At 16.6% G+C, this 21,229-nt stretch overlaps 3 pseudogenes; all 3 read right to left on the bottom strand.

Moving 5' to 3' along the window:
• Positions 1–4,426: 4,426 nt before the first annotated feature.
• Positions 4,427–7,570, bottom strand: LOC143364308 (cytochrome b pseudogene; annotated as a pseudogene).
• Positions 7,571–11,237: 3,667 nt separating this feature from the next.
• LOC143364298 (cytochrome c oxidase subunit 2 pseudogene) lies at positions 11,238–14,744 on the bottom strand (annotated as a pseudogene).
• On the bottom strand, positions 14,351–15,851 carry LOC143364307 (cytochrome c oxidase subunit 1 pseudogene; annotated as a pseudogene).
• Positions 15,852–21,229: the final 5,378 nt, after the last annotated feature.

Genomic DNA, 21,229 nt, shown 5'->3' with positions numbered 1-21,229 from the left:
ATATTTAATAAACCTATAATAATAAGTTAAGTTGTGCATTAGCGTCAATAATAAATAAAAAAAAAAATGAGAAAAAAGCTTTGATTTGGGGGAAAAATGATTTTTTTTTAGAAAAAAATAATAATTTTATTGAATTAGTATGAAAAATTTAAATTTAGGGGTAAATTTAAATAAAATAAGGGGTAATTAACTAATATAAAATTTAGGGAAATTTTATTTTAAAAAATTTGTATAGAATTAGTAATAAAAATTTATTTGAATGAATTTTTTATATAAAATTATTTATGAAAAGAATTATTAGGGGAATTTTATTCATAAAAAAATTTGTATAGAATTAGTGATAAAAATTTATTTGAATGAATTTTTTATATTAAATTATTTATGAAAAGAATTATTAGGGAAATTTTATTTGTAAAAAATTTGTATTGAATTAGTAATAAAAATTTATTTGAGTGGACTTTTTATATAAAATTATTTATAAAAAATTATTAGGGAAATTTTATTTGTAAAAAATTTGTATTGAATTAGTAACAAAAATTTATTTGAGTGGACTTTTTATATAAAAAAGATTTTAAAAAATTTGTATAGAATTAGTAATAAAAATTTATTTGAATGAATTTTTTATATAAAATTATTTATGAAAAGAATTATTAGGGGGATTTTATTCATAAAAAAAATTTGTATAGAATTAGCAATAAAAATTTATTTGGATGAATTTTTTATATTAAATTATTTATGAAAAGAATTATTAGGGAAATTTTATTTGTAAAAAATTTGTATTGAATTAGTAATAAAAATTTATTTGAGTGGACTTTTTATATAAAAAAGAATTATTGGGAAAATTTTATTTATAAAAAATTTGTATTGAATTAGTAATAAAAATTTATTTGAATGAATTTTTTATATTAAACTATTTATGAAAAGAATTATTGGGAAAATTTTATTCATAAAAAATTTGTATTGAATTAGTAATAAAAATTTATTTGAGTACACTTTTTATATAAAATTATTTATAAAAAAGAATTATTGGGAAAATTTTATTTATAAAAAATTTGTATTGAATTAATAATAAAAATTTATTTGAGTGGACTTTTTATATAAAATTATTTATAAAAAAGAATTATTGGGAAAATTTTATTTATAAAAAATTTGTATTGAATTAGTAATAAAAATTTATTTGAATGAATTTTTTATATAAAATTATTTATAAAAAAGAATTATTGGGAAAATTTTATTTGTAAAAAATTTGTATTGAGTTAGTAATAAAAATTTATTTGAATTAATTTTTTATATTAAATTATTTATGAAAAGAATTATTAGGGAAATTTTACTTATAAAAAAATTTGTATTGAATTAGTAATAAAAATTTATTTGAGTGGATTTTTTTATATAAAATTATTTATAAAAAAGAATTATTGGGAAAATTTTATTTGTAAAAAAATTTATATTAAATTAATAATAAAAATTTATTTGAGTGGATTTTTTTATATAAAATTATTTATAAAAAAGAATTATTGGGAAAATTTTATTTGTAAAAAAATTTATATTAAATTAATAATAAAAATTTATTTGAGTGAATTTTTTATATTAAATTATTTATGAAAAGAATTATTAGGGAAATTTTATTTGTAAAAAAATTTGTATTGAATTAGTAATAAAAATTTATTTGAATGGATTTTTTATATGAAATTATTTATGAAAAGAATTATTAGGGAAATTTTATTTATAAAAAAATTTGTATTGAATTAGTAATAAAAATTTATTTGAATGAATTTTTTATATGAAATTATTTATGAAAAGAATTATTAGGGAAATTTTATTTATAAAAAAATTTGTATTGAATTAGTAATAAAAATTTATTTGAGTGGATTTTTTATATAAAATTATTTATAAAAAAGAATTATTGGGAAAATTTTATTTATAAAAAATTTGTATTGAATTAGTAATAAAAATTTATTTGAATGAATTTTTTATATGAAATTATTTATGGAAAGAATTATTAGGAAAATTTTATTTATAAAAAATTTGTATTGAATTAGTAATAAAAATTTATTTGAATGAATTTTCTATATGAAATTATTTATGAAAAGAATTATTAGGGAAATTTTATTTATAAAAAATTTGTATTGAATTAGTAATAAAAATTTATTTGAATGAATTTTTTATATGAAATTATTTATGAAAAGAATTATTAGGGAACCTTTATTTATAAAAAAATTTGTGTTGAATTAACAATAAAAATTTATTTGAATAAATTTTTATATAAAATTATTTATAAAAAGAATTATTAGGAAACTTATTTATGAAAAGTTTAGTATTAAATTAAAATAAGAATTTATTTGAGTATAAATATATATATATATATATATATATATATAAATAAAAATTTATATAAAAATTATATTAAATTAATAATAAAAGTTTATTAATTAATATTGAAAATTTTTAATAAAATATCTTATTAAAAAATTATATAAAAAATATTTGGTTCTACATTTATATAAATATAAATGATTGAAGGTGAATTTTATAGAAAATTTAATTATAGTTTAAAAATTAATTATAAAAATTTATTTATAAATGAAATTTATTTAAAAGTAAAAATTTAAAAAATTTTTATAAATTTTGTGTAAAAATTAAGTTTATATTTAAATGAAAGTTTGACAAAGAAATTTAAAATAAATAATGGTAAATTTTAGTGCCAGCATCAGCGGTTACACTATTGTTATGAGTTAATTAATGAAATAATTAGAGATTTTGAAATTTAGTTTAAATGTATATTATTTTTTTTGGTGAAATATAAAAGTATAATATATTTAATTATTAAAATACAAATTTTTGAGAAATCTTAAGAATAGACTAGGATTAGATACCCTATTATAAAGATAAATTTAAAATGTTAAATATTAAATGTTAATCATTAAAATTAAATAATATGGCGGCTTTATATACTTATTAGAGGAACTTGTTTATTAAATTGATATCCCACGTTAAGATAAACTTAAATGGAAAATTTATGTATTGTTGTTTAAAAAATTTATAGAAATTTTATTTTTGAAATATTATATATATATATATATATATATAATAGTAATTCAAATCAAAATGTAGTTTATTTAAGATATAATGAGTTACATAAAAATTATTTTTTTTTAAATTAAATTTTAATATTTAATAAAGATAGGATTTAAAAGTAAATTTTATAAATTAATGAAATTGAAATTAGTTTTATTTAGTGTACAAATTGCCCGTCACTTTCATTATAAATGGAATAAGTCGTAACATAGTAAAGGTATTGGAAAATGTTTTTAATAAAAAATTTAGTTTAATATAAAAATATTTCGTTTACATTGAAAAGATTTACATGAAATAAAATTTTAAATTAAATAATTAAATATTTAGGGTTGATAGTGTTTAAGGTTAAATATATTATAAAAAAAATTATTTTAAAAAATTAAATTTTTAGTATTTATTTAAGAAAAAAATAAAAATTTTATATACATAGTATTGTGAAAGATAATAAATAAAATATTTAAAAGTAGAATTTATTTTTGTACCTTTTGTATCAGGGGTTATTAAAATTTAAATATAGTTTATATTATTCTCGAATATAAATGAGCTAATTAATTAAAATTTTTTTTGTAGCAAAAAAATTATGAATATTTAATTTGATGTGAAATGTAATACGAATTTATAGATATCTAGTTTTTTTAGAAATGAATTTAATTCATATATTTATTTTAATAATATATATATATATATATATATATATATTAATAAATATAAATAATTTAGGGGATAAACTTTAAATTAAATTTATAATTTTTAATTGAAATATAATAAATAAATTAATTTTAAAATTTAATATATTATAGAAAAAATTTAATAATTTAATAATAATAATATATATATATATATATATATATATATAAAAAAAATTTAATTAACTAGAATATAATTTAATTATAAAAAAAATTAAATAAATTAAAAATTTAAAGATATAATGATAATATAAGTAATTGATTATATAAATATAAATATATATATATATATATATATAATATTAAAGAATTTGGCAAAAATTATACTCACCTGTTTAACAAAAACATGTCTTTTTGAATTTAATTTAAAGTTGTCCCTGCTCCATGAATAATTTTTAAATAGCTGCAGTATACTGACTGTACAAAGGTAGCATAATCATTTGTCTTTTAATTAAAGGCTGGAATGAAAGGGTTGATGAAGTATAAACTGTTTCAATATTAAATAATGAAATTAAATTTTAAGTAAAAATGCTTAAATTAATTTAAGGGACGATAAGACCCTATAGAATTTAATAAATTAATAAAGTTTTTAATTTATTTATAAGAAAATTTATTAATTTATTTTATTGGGGTGATATTTAAATTTAATAAACTTTAAATTAAGAAATCATAAATTAATGTTAATAAAAATGATATTGTATTATAAATTATAAGAAAAATTACCTTAGGGATAACAGCATAATATCTTTAAGAAGGCCTTATTTATAAAGATGTTTATGACCTCGATGTTGAATTAAGATAAATTTTAAATGCAGAAGTTTAAAAATTAAGTCTGTTCGACTTTTGAAATCTTACATGATTTGAGTTCAGATCGGTGTAAGCCAGATCGGTTTCTATCTTTAAAAGTAAAATAATATTTTTGTACGAAAGGACTAAGTATTTTTAATAATTAATATTATATATATATATATATATATATAAATGTAAATAATTATTTTGGCAGATTAGTGTAATAAATTTAGAATTTAATAAAGTATGCAATAAGTATACAGATAATAATTTATGTATTAAAATTTAATTTATATTTTAATTTATTTTTTTTTATTGTTTTAATTTTAATAATATTAATTAGTATAGCTTTTTTAACATTATTTGAACGAAAAGTATTAGGGTTTATTCAAAATCGAAAGGGACCAAATAAAGTATTAATTATAGGAATTTTTCAACCTTTTAGAGATGTAATTAAATTATTAAATAAGGAATTATTTTTTTTAGATAAAATTAATTTAAATTATTATATATTTATACCTATAATTTCTTTAATTTTATCTATAATATTATGGTTAGTTTACCCATTTTATGTAAATATATTTTCAATAAATTTAGGAATTTTATTTATATTAAGATTAATGAGTGTAGGGGTTTTTCCAATTATATTAGGGGGGTGGGCTTCAAATTCTAATTATTCTATATTGGGTGCTATTCGTTCAGTTGCCCAATCAATTTCTTATGAAGTAAGATTATTTTTAATTATTTTTAATTTAATTTTATTAGTTGAAAGGTTTAATTTATTAGAATTTTTAAAATTTCAAGAAAATATTAAATTTTTAATTATAATTTATCCAGTTTATTTAATATTTATGGTTAGAATATTAATTGAATTAAATCGTACTCCTTTTGATTTAGTTGAAGGAGAATCTGAGTTAGTCTCTGGTTTTAATACAGAGTATTTTAGAAGATTATTTGCTTTAATTTTTATATCTGAATACTTAAGGATTATTTTTATAAGGTTTTTAGTAACAATTATGTTTTTAGGGTTTAAATTATTAAGATTTAAATTTATTGTTAGAATAATTTTTCATATATTTTTTGTGATTTGAATTCGAGGGGTTTTACCTCGAATTCGTTATGATGAATTAATAATAATATGTTGAAAGAAATTTTTATCGTTATCATTATTATATATTTTATTTATTTTAAGGATAAAGGAATTAATTATTTATATAAATATAAGTTAATAGATAGTTTTATATCTATAAAATATTTTCAAAATAAATGCTATTAAAGCTTATTAACTAATAAATTAATTTATCTCAGATATAATTTAGTGAGGGGGTTAAAATGAAATATAAAAAGTAAATTAATGTAAATAATATTCTTAAGTTAATAAATGGAGGCTCAATTAATTGCCTTCCTAACCATGTTAATATGATAAAAGATAAAATAAAAATTCAAAAAAGAATTTTTCTTAAAAAATAAAATTTTCTTGAAGTTAATTTATTATAATTTAAAATAGGTATAAATATTAAAATTAAAATAGATGAAAATAAACCTAGAACTCCACCAAATTTATTAGGAATAATTCGTAAAATTGTGTAAGCAAATAAAAAATATCATTCAGGTTTAATATGTTCAGGTGTAATTATAGGGTTAGCTATAATAAAATTATCTGGGTCACTTAAATTATAAGGAAAAATTAAAGTAACTATAATAAATAGAAATAAAATTAATATATATCCAAGTACATCTTTAATAAGAAAATAAGGTGAAAAATAAATTAAGTAAAATTTATTTCTGGATCCTATAGGGTTATTTGATCCTGAATTATGTAAGAAGAAAAGATGGATAATTACTAAAAATAAAATTATAAATGGGAGAATAAAATGAAAGGTATAGAATCGGTTTAATGTGGCATTATTAATAGAAAATCCTCCTCAAATTCATTCAACTAATATTTTTCCAATAAAAGGTAAGGCTGATAATAAGTTAGTAATAACTGTAGCTCCTCAAAAAGATATTTGTCCTCATGGTAAAACATAACCTAAGAATGCTGTTGCTATTGATATAATTAAAATAATTACTCCGATTAATCAAACATTAACTAATTTGAAAGAGTGATAATAAATTCCTCGGGCAATATGAAGAAATATAGTAAAAAAAAAGAAAGATGCTCCATTTATATGGATAAGACGGATTCATCATCCGAACTTAACATTTTTTATAATATGAATTGTTCTATGAAAAGCAAGATTAATATTAGGGCAATAATGTATAGATAAAAATAGACCTGAAATAATTTGAATAATTAAAAATAATCCTAAAATTGAACCAAAATTTCATCATATATTAATATTTATGGGGGATGGTAATTTATTTAGAGAATAATTGAAAATTGATAAAATTTTATTATTTTTTAATAGTTTAGAAAATTTCATTAATTAATAATTTTTCGTAAGGGTTTATATTTTGATAAACAAATTTTTATTGAGAATAATAAAGTAATTAATAAATAAAAAATTATTAAGAAGGTAACTTTATAAAGTGGGTATGTATAAGTTTTGTAAATAAATAATGAATTAGAAGTTTTAAATTTAATATTAATTGAATAATTAAAAAAATAATAAAAAAATATAACAAAAATTAATATAATTACTATAAATCAAATAAAGTTTAGGTTAGATTTAAACGATTTATTATAATAATTGTTAATTAATCTTGTAAAATAAAGGAATATAATTATATTTCCTCTAATTATTGAAATAAAAATTATGAAACAATATAATGATTTTTGAGTAATTAAATAATTTAAAATTAAATAAATTAAAGTGAATAAAATTAAGCTTATTATGAAATTTAGTGGGGAGATATTTTTATTATATATAATAATAATAATTATATATATATTAATATAAAGTATAAATTTAATAAAAAATTCATAAGAACTGTTCATTGAATTCAAGAAATAGTTTAAATAGAATATTAATTTTGGGGATTAAAGATATTAAGGTTAATTTTCTTGAAGTTTAAGCTAAAGAAAAAATTTTCATACTTAATTTACAAAATTAATATTTTATTTTAAATTATTTAGCTAAATTGATTTATTTAAATAATTATTATTTAGTAATAGTTTTATTAATTTTATTAATAATTTTTATATTTATAGAGAATTTTTTAATATTTTTAATTGGATTGGAATATATATTAATATTTTATTTGTTTATAACTTTAATTATTTCTGACAGTTTAAATAATGATTGAATATTTATATATATATTAATTATAGGAGTTTGTGAAAGAGTTATTGGTATTTCTTTAATAGTTAGAATTGTTCATATGTATGGTTCACAAAGAATAAAAATTTTAAATTTAAAATGATAGTAGAAATTTTAATTATTACTTATTTATATTTAATATTATTTAAAAATAAATTTATAAAAATAAGTTTATTAAAAAATTTTATTAGATGTGTGTTAATATTTTTAACAGTAAAAATTTTTTTTAAATATAATTTTATTGTAAATTTTTCTATAATAAGTAGATTATTTAGGTTAAATAATTATTCATTTATATTAATTATACTAAGTTTATGAATTTTTGGTATTATTTTTTTATTTTTAATAGATAAGAATATTTTATTATGTATAAAAATACATTTAGTTTTATTAATTATTTTAATAATATTTTTTATAAGAATTCAATTATTATTATTTTATTTTATATTTGAAGTAAGGTTAATTTTAATTTTTTTTATAATTATTAAATGGGGGTTAGGGGAAAAACGGTTGGAAGCTGCTTATTTTATAATATTTTATACAATATTTTTTTCTTTACCTTTTTTAATTTTTTTATTTTTAATTATAAATGAATTAATATTAGATTTAATAATAATAGTAGAATTAAAAAAAATTAAAATAAGAAGTTATTTTTTTATATTTATAATAGGAACTTTTTTAGTAAAGATTCCTATATATATATTTCATGGGTGGTTATTAAAGGCTCATGTTGAAGCCCCAGTATATAGTTCAATAATTTTAGCTTCAATTTTATTAAAATTAGGAACTTATGGTTTATTACAAATAGTAATTATATTTTATTATTTATTTATAAATATAAAATTTTATATAATAATAATTAGTTTATTAGGCAGAGTTATTTTGAGGGGGTTATGTTTACGCCAATTAGATATAAAAATTTTAGTTGCTTATTCATCAGTTGTTCATATAGGAATTTTAATTAGAAGAATGTTAACATTTTTTAAAATTAGAGTAATTGGGAGGTATATTATTATAATTGCTCATGGGTTATGTTCTTCTGGTTTATTTTTTTTAGTAAATATTTGTTATCAAGAAACTAATAGACGTTTAATATTAATTAATAAAGGATTAATAAATTATATACCTAAAATAAGAATAATATGATTTTTATTATGTTCTTCAAATATATCTGCCCCAGTGTCATTAAATTTAGTGGGAGAAATTATATTATTAGTAGGGTTAATAATATGAATAGAGTATTTAATAATTGTTATAATTTTTTTTTGTTTTTTTAGATTTATTTATTCATTATATTTATTTTGTTATGTCCAACATGGGGAATTAAATTATTATTTAAAAATTAAAAGAAGTAAAATAATTAATTATATTGTATTAATTTTACATTGATTACCTTTAAATATTATATTTTTGGATTTAATTTTTTTTTAATTTAAATAGTTTAAGAAAAAAATTTTGAATTGTGGTTTCAAAGATGTATAATAACTTTAAATTATTTATGAATTAATAGTTTATGGGGTGATTATATTTTTTTTAGGTATATTTTTTATTTTAATAAGTATATATATATATATATATAATATAATAATAATTTTAGAGTGAACAATTTTTATATTAAGTAGAATAAAATTTAATTATATAATTTATTTAGATTATATAGGTTTAATATATATAGGAGTTGTTTTAATTATTTCTTTTTTTATTATATTTTATAGAATAAATTATATAAATGGGGATATATATATTAATCGATTTAAATATTTATTATTATTATTTATTTTTTCAATATGTTTAATAATTTTAAGTCCAAGGATTTTAAGAATTTTATTAGGATGAGATGGGTTAGGTTTAATTTCTTATTGTTTAGTAATTTATTATCAAAATAAGAATTCTTATAATTCAGGGATATTAACTATTCTTTGTAATCGATTAGGAGATGTTGGGTTATTAATATTAATTAGAATATCATCATTTTTAGGTTCTTGAAATTTAATATTATATAGAATAAGATTAATTATAATAATTTTAATGTTAATTTTAATAATTACAAAAAGTGCTCAATTACCTTTTTCGGCTTGATTACCTGCTGCTATAACTGCCCCTACTCCTATTTCTTCTTTAGTACATTCTTCTACTTTGGTTACTGCTGGTATTTATTTAATAATTCGGTATAATAAATTTATTTTAATTGAAGTGAAAAGATATATTATTATTATTTCTAGTTTAACAATGTTTATGGCTGGGTTAATAGCAAATTATGAATATAATTTAAAAAAAGTAATTGCTCTTTCAACTTTAAGACAATTAGGGTTTATAATAAGAATTTTAGGGTTAGGTATAGTAAATTTAGGGTTTTATCATTTATTAATTCATGCTTTTTTTAAATCTTTAATATTTATATGTGTTGGGGGGTATATTCATACATCTTTAGGAAGGCAAGATTTACGTAAATTTAAAGGTGTAATAAGAATAACTCCTTTAAAGAGTGTTGTATTTATTTTTTCTTTTATGAATTTAAGTGGTTTTCCATTTATTTCTGGGTTTTATTCAAAAGATTTAATTTTAGAATTTATAATAGTAAGAAGATTAAATAAATTAATAATTTATATTTTAATGATTTCAACAGTTTTAACAATTAATTATAGAGTTCGAATTATAAAATTATTTTTTGAAATATATATAGGGATTTATAGATACCAATATGTAGGAGATGGTAAATTTATAATTTTTTGTAAATTTTTTATAATATTATTAGTAATTTTTTTTGGGTATTTTTATTTAAGGTTAATTAATTATTTTACTTGTATAATTACAGAAAATGATAAATTAGTTTTAATAATAATATATATTCTTAGATGAATAGTAACCTTTAGATTTCATTTTAGATGTAAGAAGTTAATAAATTTTAGTTATTTAAATTTCATTATGAGAATATTTTATTCAATTTTTTTTTATAAAATAATTTATTTAAATTTTTTAAAATTTATATTAACATATGAGAAATTCAATGAGAAATGAATAGATAAAATTTTAGGTGTAAATATAAAAAAAATATTTTATTTACAGAAGGTGTACCCATTGATGAATAGATGATTATATTCAATTCATATAATAAAGTTGATAAAATTTTATAGAGTGTTATTAATTTTTATTTTATTTATTTATAATTATTTAAATAGCTTAATAAAAAGTTTAATATTGAAAATATTAAGATAATTAAAAATTTTTAAATAAATTTATAAACTTAATAGTTAATTTTATATTGAAATTATAATATTTTTTTTAAATTATATAAATTTAGAAATATTTATGATTAAACCATATTAAAAGAATTAGAAGTTCTAAATTTATATTTCTTTAATTGGAGATATTAGTCTCAAAAAAATTATTAACAATAATTTACCTAAATTTTGGTTTCAATTAAAAGATATAAATAATTTAATTTTAAAAAGCAAATTTAATGTTATATATATAATATTAACTAATATCCTGTTTATATAAGAAAAATAAATTTCTTTTTTTTAAGTCGAAATTAAATGTAAAAATTACTATATATAAATTAATGGATTCATTTAAATAAGTTACAAGTTCATTCAATTCATAGCCTAATAATTAAAATTAAAAGAAAAGTGAAAAAAGTATAAATAGATAAAATTGAAAGATTATTAAGTAATTTTAAAATTGGTAAAATTAGAATAATTTCTACATCAAAAATAAGAAATATTAGAGTTATAATATAAAAATTAATTGAAAATGGTAATCGTGCTCTAGTAATAGGGTCAAATCCACATTCAAATGGTGTAATTTTTTCTCGATCTTTATTTATAATTATTGAAAAAAAAAAATTAATTAAAATAATTAAAGAGATAATAATAAATATAAAGATAAAAAATATAAAGATATTAAAAATTATATATATTATTTAATTAAATCTTTTAATTGGAAATTAAATGTAATTATTTATACTATATATATATATATATATATATATATATATATTATATATATTAATATATTCATCAATAAATTAGGATATAAAGAATAAGTCAAATAATATCAACAAAATGTCAATATCATGTAGCCGCTTCAAAATGAAAATGATGAATTTTAGAAAAGTGGTTTAAATATATTCGAATTAATCTTGTTCTTAAAAAAATGATACCTAATAATACATGGAGGCCATGAAATCCTGTAGATATAAAAAAAATTGATCCAAAAATTCCATCGTTAAAAGTAAAAGGGGCTTCTATATATTCAATTATTTGAATAGAGGAAAAATACATGCCTAGTAGAATTGTAAAAATTAATGGTGTTATAGATTTTTTTTTGTTTTTAACTAATAAATTATGTCTTCATGTAATAGTAAATCCCGAAGAAATTAAAATAATTGAGTTTAAAAGGGGGATATCATAAGGGTTAAATATAATAATATTTTTAGGTGGTCATATTATACCAATTTCAATTCTTGGGGAGATTGCTGAATGAAGGTAAGTTCAAAAAAAAGAAATAAAAAAAAATAATTCTGAAATAATAAATAAAATTATTCCAAATTTTAATAATTTTAAAACACTTAATGTATGACATCCTTGTATTGTTCTTTCTCGAATAATATCTCGTCATCATTGGTATAGAATTAAAAATAGAATTAATAAATTAAATATAGTAATATTGAAGTTAGAAGAATTAAATCAATAAATAGTTCTTAATAACAAATTTAAAATTCTTCATGAAGTTATTAAAGGTCAGGGTCTTAAAGTTACTATATGAAATGGGTGGTGATGAGATATTTTCATTTAATTAGATTCATTAAAATACAATAAAGTTAAAATAGAAAATACATAGGATTGAATAATAGAAACTGAAATTTCTAAAATTATTAATAAATTTTGGATAAAAAAAAGAATTAATATATAAGGTATATTTTCTAAAGTTGTTCCTAATAAGGATAAAAGTAAATGTCCTGCTAATATATTAGCAGATAGTCGAATTGCAAGAGTTCATGGTCGAATAAAATTTCTAATAGATTCAATTAAAATTATAAAAATTATTAAAGGTCCTGGTGTGTTTATGGGTAGAAGATGAATGAATATTTTATTAGTGTTATTTAATCATCCAAATAATATAAATCTTATTCATAATCTTAGGGATAAAGAAAGATTAATAGATAAATGTCTTGATGGGGTAAAAATATAAGGTATTAAACTTAATAAATTTAATTTTAAAAATATAATTATAATAGTTAAAAAAATAATCAAGTTTGATGAAAATTTTTTTTTTGTTAAATTAAAAAATTCTTGAAAAATTTTTTTGTAGAAGTTTAATCAAAAGATATTAATTCGTGAGGGTGATAATCAATAAGGTCAATTTATTAATATTAAAGGAAAAAATAAAATTAATCAATTTAAAGATAAAAATTTATTTGTAGAAGGGTCAAAAATTGAAAATAAATTTGTTAACATTTAAAATTTAATAGTTTTTTTTATTAATTTAAAATTATTTAAATTAGTATGAGTAGTTGGTGAAAATGAAAAAGGAGAAAAATATAAAATTGAAATATATATATATATAATTATAAGTATAAAAAAGAAAAGTAAAAGTCAATATATAGGTCTTATTTGAGGGATAAAAGAATAAAATCATTAGAAGTAGACGATTAACTACTATATTTTGGTTTAAGAGACCATTTCTTTCTTTCAGACACCTAATGAAAGAGTATTACTATAATAATTTTAAAATGACAATTTAATGTTATAAAATTTAACTAATTCTTTAATTATTTTTATTAATTCAATTAATAAAATTAAAATAATTTGTTCTTTCAATAACAATAGGTATAAATCTATGGTATGCACCACAAATTTCAGAACATTGTCCAAAAAATATTCCAGGTCGTAAAGAAATTAAAGATATTTGATTAATTCGACCTGGTGAGGCATCTATTTTAATTCCTATAGTTGGGATAGTTCATGAGTGAATTACATCTATAGAAGATACTAGTAATCGGATAGGAATTTTATAAGGAATAACTGCTCGATTATCAACATCTAATAAACGAAATTGATTAATATTTTCAATTGATTTAATTATATAAGAGTCAAATATAAAATTAGAAAATTCAGGATATTCATAACTTCAATATCATTGATGGCCAATTGATTTAATAGTAAAATATGTAGGGTTTCATAATTCATCAATAAAATAAAGAGTTTTAAGAGAAGGGATTGAAATAATTAAAAGTATAATTATAGGAGTGATAGTTCATAAAATTTCAATATTATGATTTTTTAATAAATTTAAATTTAAATATTTATTATTTAAAATAAAAATTATTATATATATAGTAGAAATAGTAATTATTGTTAGGATAATTATTGTAAAATTATAAAAATAAAATAAATTATCAGCAAATGGAGAGTTAGGATCTTGGAAAGAATATATATTTCATGTAGCTATATTTATTATGTAAATAAATTTTAATAAAAATTATTAATTTTATTTATGAGACTTAAATTCATTACACTATTCTGCCATATTAAAATTTAAAAATAATAATAGGAAGTTCGTTATATGAATGTCTATAAGGGGGGTAATTTTGTAATCACTCTAAAGATGATTGGAAATATTTAAATATAATTAAACGTTTTATAATTAATCTCTCTAAAATAATAAAGATTAATAAAATTATTCTATTAAAAGCAATTAATGAACCAATTGATGAAATTAAATTTCAACAATAGTAAGCATCTGGGTAATCTGAATATCGTCGAGGTATTCCCATTAATCCTAAGAAGTGTTGTGGGAAAAAAGTTATGTTTACTCCAAGAAATATTATAGTAAATTGAATATTTAATAGTTTTTTATTTAGTGTAAGTCCAGTGAATAGGGGGTATCAATGAATTAATCTTGCAATAATTGCAAATACTGCACCCATAGATAAAACATAGTGGAAATGACCAATTACATAATATGTATCATGAAGTATAATATCAATAGAAGAATTTGATAATATAATTCCAGTTAATCCCCCTAATGTAAATAAGAAGATAAATCCTAAAGATCATATAATTGATGGGTTTATTTTAATTTTTGACCCACAATAAGTAGCAATTCATCTAAATACTTTAATTCCTGTTGGTACAGCAATAATTATAGTGGCAGATGTAAAATATGCTCGTGTATCAACATCTAATCCTACAGTAAATATGTGATGAGCTCATACAATAAATCCTAAAAATCCAATTCCTAATATAGCATAAATTATTCCTAAATTTCCGAAAATTTCTTTTTTTCCTCTTTCGTTAAAAATAATATGTGAAATTAATCCAAATCCGGGGAGAATTAAAATATAAACTTCAGGATGACCAAAAAATCAGAATAAATGTTGATAAAGAATAGGGTCTCCTCCTCCGGAAGGATCAAAAAAAGATGTATTTAAATTTCGGTCTGTTAATAGTATAGTAATAGCACCTGCTAAAACAGGGAGAGAAAGAAGAAGTAAAATAGCAGTAATTTTAACTGATCAAGGAAATAAGGGGATTTGATTTATATTAAGTGAAATATTTTTTATTAATATAATTGAAACAATAAAATTAATAGCACCTATAATAGAAGAAATACCTGCAATATGTAAAGAAAAAATAGTAAAATCAACAGAAAAGGATGAGTGATATATAATTGAAGATAGGGGAGGGTAAATAGTTCAACCTGTTCCTGATCCTGTAGATAAAGTTCTTCTTATTATAAGTATAAATAATGAAGGAATTAATAATCAAAATCTTATATTATTTATACGTGGGAAAGCTATATCAGGAGCCCCAATTATTAGTGGTACTAATCAATTTCCAAACCCCCCAATTATAAATGGTATAACTATAAAAAAAATTATAATAAAAGCATGTGAAGTTACAATAGTATTATAAATTTGGTCGTTATTAATTCATCTTCCAGGTGTTCTTAATTCTATACGAATAATTATACTTAAAGATGCTCCGATTATCCCTGATCATATAGCAAAGATAAAATAAAGTATTCCAATATTTTTATGGTTAGTTGAATAAAATCATTTTTGGTAATAAATTTTATTTAGAAATATTATGCCTGATAAAAGGAGTAAACTGTAAATTTATTTATGAAAATAAATTTTCTAATATTAAATTAAGATTTAAATAATTAAGTTAAATATATATTTATATAAAACTTTGAAGGTTTTAAGTTTTATTAACTTAAAATCTTTATTTATATAGTTTATAAAAAATATTAAATTGCAAATTTAAAGAAATTAAAAAATTATAAATTTAGTTTATAAATGAAAAGGTAAAAATTAAAGTAAATGTTAAAAATGAAAAATATATAATAAATATAGTATTAAAATTAGAATAATCAAATAAATTAATTTTATGTCTAATTTTAGAATTTGTTAAAAAAAAATTGTTATTATTAAAATTTAAATAATTAAAGGTTATTAATAATCTAGAAAAGATAATTAATATGGATAATATAATTATATAATTATTTGATAATATAAGATCAATTAAATTTCATTTAATAATAAATGGTAAAAATGGGGGAAGTTGGGAGTATTTGAATATTATTAAATTATAAAATATTTTATTTTTATAATTTAATCTTAAATTTAAAGAGTTTTTGTAATAAAGATTTAATTTTTTAAGTATAAGTAAGATTATAAGAGTTGAAGTTATATAAATGGTTATATAAATGATTATAATATTAAAATTTATATAGGAAAAGATTAATAATAAAGGAATATTATATATGGATGAATAATTTATTAAAAGAGTAAAGGATGAGGTATTTATTGAAAAAATTACTGGGGGTAGTATAAAGGAAATTAATAAAAATAAAATAATAAAATTAAATTTAATAAAATTTAAAAATATAAAAATAGGGATACATTTAATAATTGTTAATAATAAAATTAATGAATTAAAATTGATTTTTTTTATTAAAAAGTTTATTCATCTATTTAAGGGGTATAATCCTAATTTTAATCATAAGCTAAATAATAAAATAAAATTAATATATAAATTAAATGTTTTATTTAAAAATCTGTAAATAATTAAAATAGAAGTTATTGAAGAAATTATAAAATATATAATTCTATAAATTTTTAAAGAATTAATATTTAAATAAATAGTGTATAATATAGAGGAAATTTCTAAAAATATTCATATAAAAAATAAATTGGGGATAAGTAAGGAGAGAATTATTAAACTTAATAAATTTAAATAAATAATAAAGTTTATTAATAATTAATTTATATTTAGTTTTAATTTTAAAAATTAATTATATTAAAAATTTTAATTATAAATTATAAATTTAAATATATTCAAGTGTTTTACGCATATAAAATTTTGAATTTTATGGAATTAATTAATTTAATGAATATAAATATATTTGTATGATAATAATAAATAAATAAAATTTATTAATAAAAATTTAGCAAAAGTGATTTTTTAACACATTTTTATTACATCAAAATAATCCTTTATTCAGGCATTTTACTTATATAAAAGATTTTTCTATATTTAGGGTATGAACCTAAAAGCTTAAATTTAGCTTATTTATATAAGTTTATAATAATTATTATAGAGTTAAAGAGAGATTTTTATAGAAAATAATTTTTATCTAAATTTCAGAGGAAAATTTATACAAAAATTGAATTTAAAAGAATTATTATAGAGAAAATAAATTAAAGAAGAATTCTTATAGAAAATAATTTTTATTTAAATTTTAGGGGGAAATTTATACAAAAATTGAATTTTAAAGAATTATTATGGAGAAAACAAATTAAAGAGAAATTCTTATAGGAAATAATTTTTATTTAAATTTCAGAGGAAAATTTATACAAAAATTGAATTTTAAAGAATTATTATGGAGAAAATAAATTAAAGAAGAATTCTTATAGAAAATAATTTTTATTCAAATTTCAGAGGAAAATTTATACAAAAATTGAATTTTAAAGAATTATTATAGAGAAAATAAATTAAAGAAGAATTCTTATAGAAAATAATTTTTATTTAAATTTCAGGGGAAAATTTATATAAAAATTGAATTTTAAAGAATTATTATAAAGAAAATAAATTAAAGAAGAATTCTTATAGAAAATAATTTTTATTCAAATTTCAGAGGAAAATTTATACAAAAATTGAATTTTAAAGAATTATTATGGTGATAATAAATTAAAAAGAAATTCTTATAGGAAATAATTTTTATTTAAATTTCAGAGGAAAATTTATACAAAAATTGAATTTTAAAGAATTATTATGGAGAAAATAAATTAAAGAAGAATTCTTATAGAAAATAATTTTTATTCAAATTTCAGAGGAAAATTTATACAAAAATTGAATTTTAAAGAATTATTATAGAGAAAATAAATTAAAGAAGAATTCTTATAGAAAATAATTTTTATTTAAATTTCAGGGGGAAATTTATATAAAAATTGAATTTTAAAGAATTATTATATAGAAAATAAATTAAAGAAGAATTCTTATAGAAAATAATTTTTATTCAAATTTCAGAGGAAAATTTATACAAAAATTGAATTTTAAAGAATTATTATGGTGATAATAAATTAAAAAGAAATTCTTATAGAAAATAATTTTTATTTAAATTTTAGGGGGAAATTTATACAAAAATTGAATTTAAAAGAATTATTATGGAGAAAATAAATTAAAGAGAAATTCTTATAGAAAATAATTTTTATTTAAATTTCAGAGGAAAATTTATATAAAAATTGAATTTTAAAGAATTATTATAGAGAGAATAAATTAAAGAAGAATTCTTATAGAAAATAATTTTTATTCAAATTTCAGAGGAAAATTTATACAAAAATTGAATTTTAAATAATTATTATAGAGAAAATAAATTAAAGAAGAATTCTTATAGAAAATAATTTTTATTTAAATTTCAGGGGAAAATTTATACAAAAATTGAATTTTAAAGAATTATTATGGAGAAAATAAATTAAAGAAGAATTCTTATAGAAAATAATTTTTATTCAAATTTCAGAGGAAAATTTATACAAAAATTGAATTTTAAAGAATTATTATAGAGAAAATAAATTAAAGAAGAATTCTTATAGAAAATAATTTTTATTTAAATTTCAGGGGAAAATTTATATAAAAATTGAATTTTAAAGAATTATTATAGAGAAAATAAATTAAAGAAGAATTCTTATAGAAAATAATTTTTATTTAAATTTCAGGGGAAAATTTATACAAAAATTGAATTTTAAAGAATTATTATGGAGAAAATAAATTAAAGAAGAATTCTTATAGAAAATAATTTTTATTCAAATTTCAGAGGAAAATTTATACAAAAATTGAATTTTAAAGAATTATTATAGAGAAAATAAATTAAAGAAGAATTCTTATAGAAAATAATTTTTATTTAAATTTCAGGGGAAAATTTATATAAAAATTGAATTTTAAAGAATTATTATATAGAAAATAAATTAAAGAAGAATTCTTATAGAAAATAATTTTTATTTAAATTTCAGAGGAAAATTTATATAAAAATTGAATTTTAAAGAATTATTATGGAGATAATAAATTAAAGAAGAATTTTTATAGAAAATAATTTTTATTTAAATTTCAGGGGGAAATTTATATAAAAATTGAATTTTAAAGAATTATTATAGAGAAAATAAATTAAAGAAGAATTCTTATAGAAAATAATTTTTATTAAAATTTCAGGGGGAAATTTATATAAAAATTGAATTTTAAAGAATTATTATGGAGAAAATAAATTAAAGAAGAATTTTTATAGAAAATAATTTTTATTCAAATTTCAGAGGGGAATTTATATAAAAATTGAATTTTAAAGAATTATTATGGAGAAAACAAATTAAAGAGAAATTCTTATAGGAAATAATTTTTATTTAAATTTCAGAGGAAAATTTATACAAAAATTGAATTTTAAAGAATTATTATGGAGAAAACAAATTAAAGAGAAATTCTTATAGGAAATAATTTTTATTAAAATTTCAGGGGGAAATTTATACAAAAATTGAATTTTAAAGAATTATTATGGAGAAAACAAATTAAAGAGAAATTCTTATAGGAAATAATTTTTATTTAAATTTCAGAGGAAAATTTATACAAAAATTGAATTTTAAAGAATTATTATAGAGAAAATAAATTAAAGAAGAATTCTTATAGAAAATAATTTTTATCAAAATTTCAGGGGGAAATTTATATAAAAATTGAATTTTAAAGAATTATTATGGAGAAAATAAATTAAAGAGAAATTCTTATAGGAAATAATTTTTATTTAAATTTCAGAGGAAAATTTATACAAAAATTGAATTTTAAAGAATTATTATGGAGAAAACAAATTAAAGAGAAATTCTTATAGGAAATAATTTTTATTAAAATTTCAGGGGGAAATTTATACAAAAATTGAATTTTAAAGAATTATTATGGAGAAAACAAATTAAAGAGAAATTCTTATAGGAAATAATTTTTATTTAAATTTCAGAGGAAAATTTATATAAAAATTGAATTTTAAAGAATTATTATAGAGAAAATAAATTAAAGAAGAATTCTTATAGAAAATAATTTTTATTCAAATTTCAGAGGGGAATTTATATAAAAATTGAATTTTAAAGAATTATTATGGAGGAAACAAATTAAAGAGAAATTCTTATAGGAAATAATTTTTATTTAAATTTCAGAGGAAAATTTATACAAAAATTGAATTTTAAAGAATTATTATGGAGAAAACAAATTAAAGAGAAATTCTTATAGGAAATAATTTTTATTAAAATTTCAGGGGGAAATTTATACAAAAATTGAATTTTAAAGAATTATTATGGAGAAAACAAATTAAAGAGAAATTCTTATAGGAAATAATTTTTATTTAAATTTCAGAGGAAAATTTATACAAAAATTGAATTTTAAAGAATTATTATGGAGAAAACAAATTAAAGAGAAATTCTTATAGGAAATAATTTTTATTAAAATTTCAGGGGGAAATTTATACAAAAATTGAATTTTAAAGAATTATTATAGAGAAAATAAATTAAAGAAGAATTCTTATAGAAAATAATTTTTATTAAAATTTCAGGGGGGAATTTATATAAAAATTGAATTTTAAAGAATTATTATGGAGAAAATAAATTAAAGAGAAATTCTTATAGGAAATAATTTTTATTTAAATTTCAGGGGAAAATTTATATAAAAATTGAATTTTAAAGAATTATTATAGAGAAAATAAATTAAAGAAGAATTCTTATAGAAAATAATTTTTATTTAAATTTTAGGGGGAAATTTATACAAAAATTGAATTTTAAAGAATTATTATGGAATAAAATAAATTAAAGAAGAATTTTTATAGAAAATAATTTTTATTTAAATTTTAGAGGAAAATTTATATAAAAATTGAATTTTAAAGAAT

The sequence above is a fragment of the Halictus rubicundus genome, unplaced genomic scaffold (assembly GCF_050948215.1).
Source record: "Halictus rubicundus isolate RS-2024b unplaced genomic scaffold, iyHalRubi1_principal scaffold0436, whole genome shotgun sequence".
Classification (NCBI taxonomy): domain Eukaryota; kingdom Metazoa; phylum Arthropoda; class Insecta; order Hymenoptera; family Halictidae; genus Halictus; species Halictus rubicundus.
Note: the sequence above shows the minus strand (reverse complement) of the source record. Positions and strands in the feature narration are given on the sequence as shown.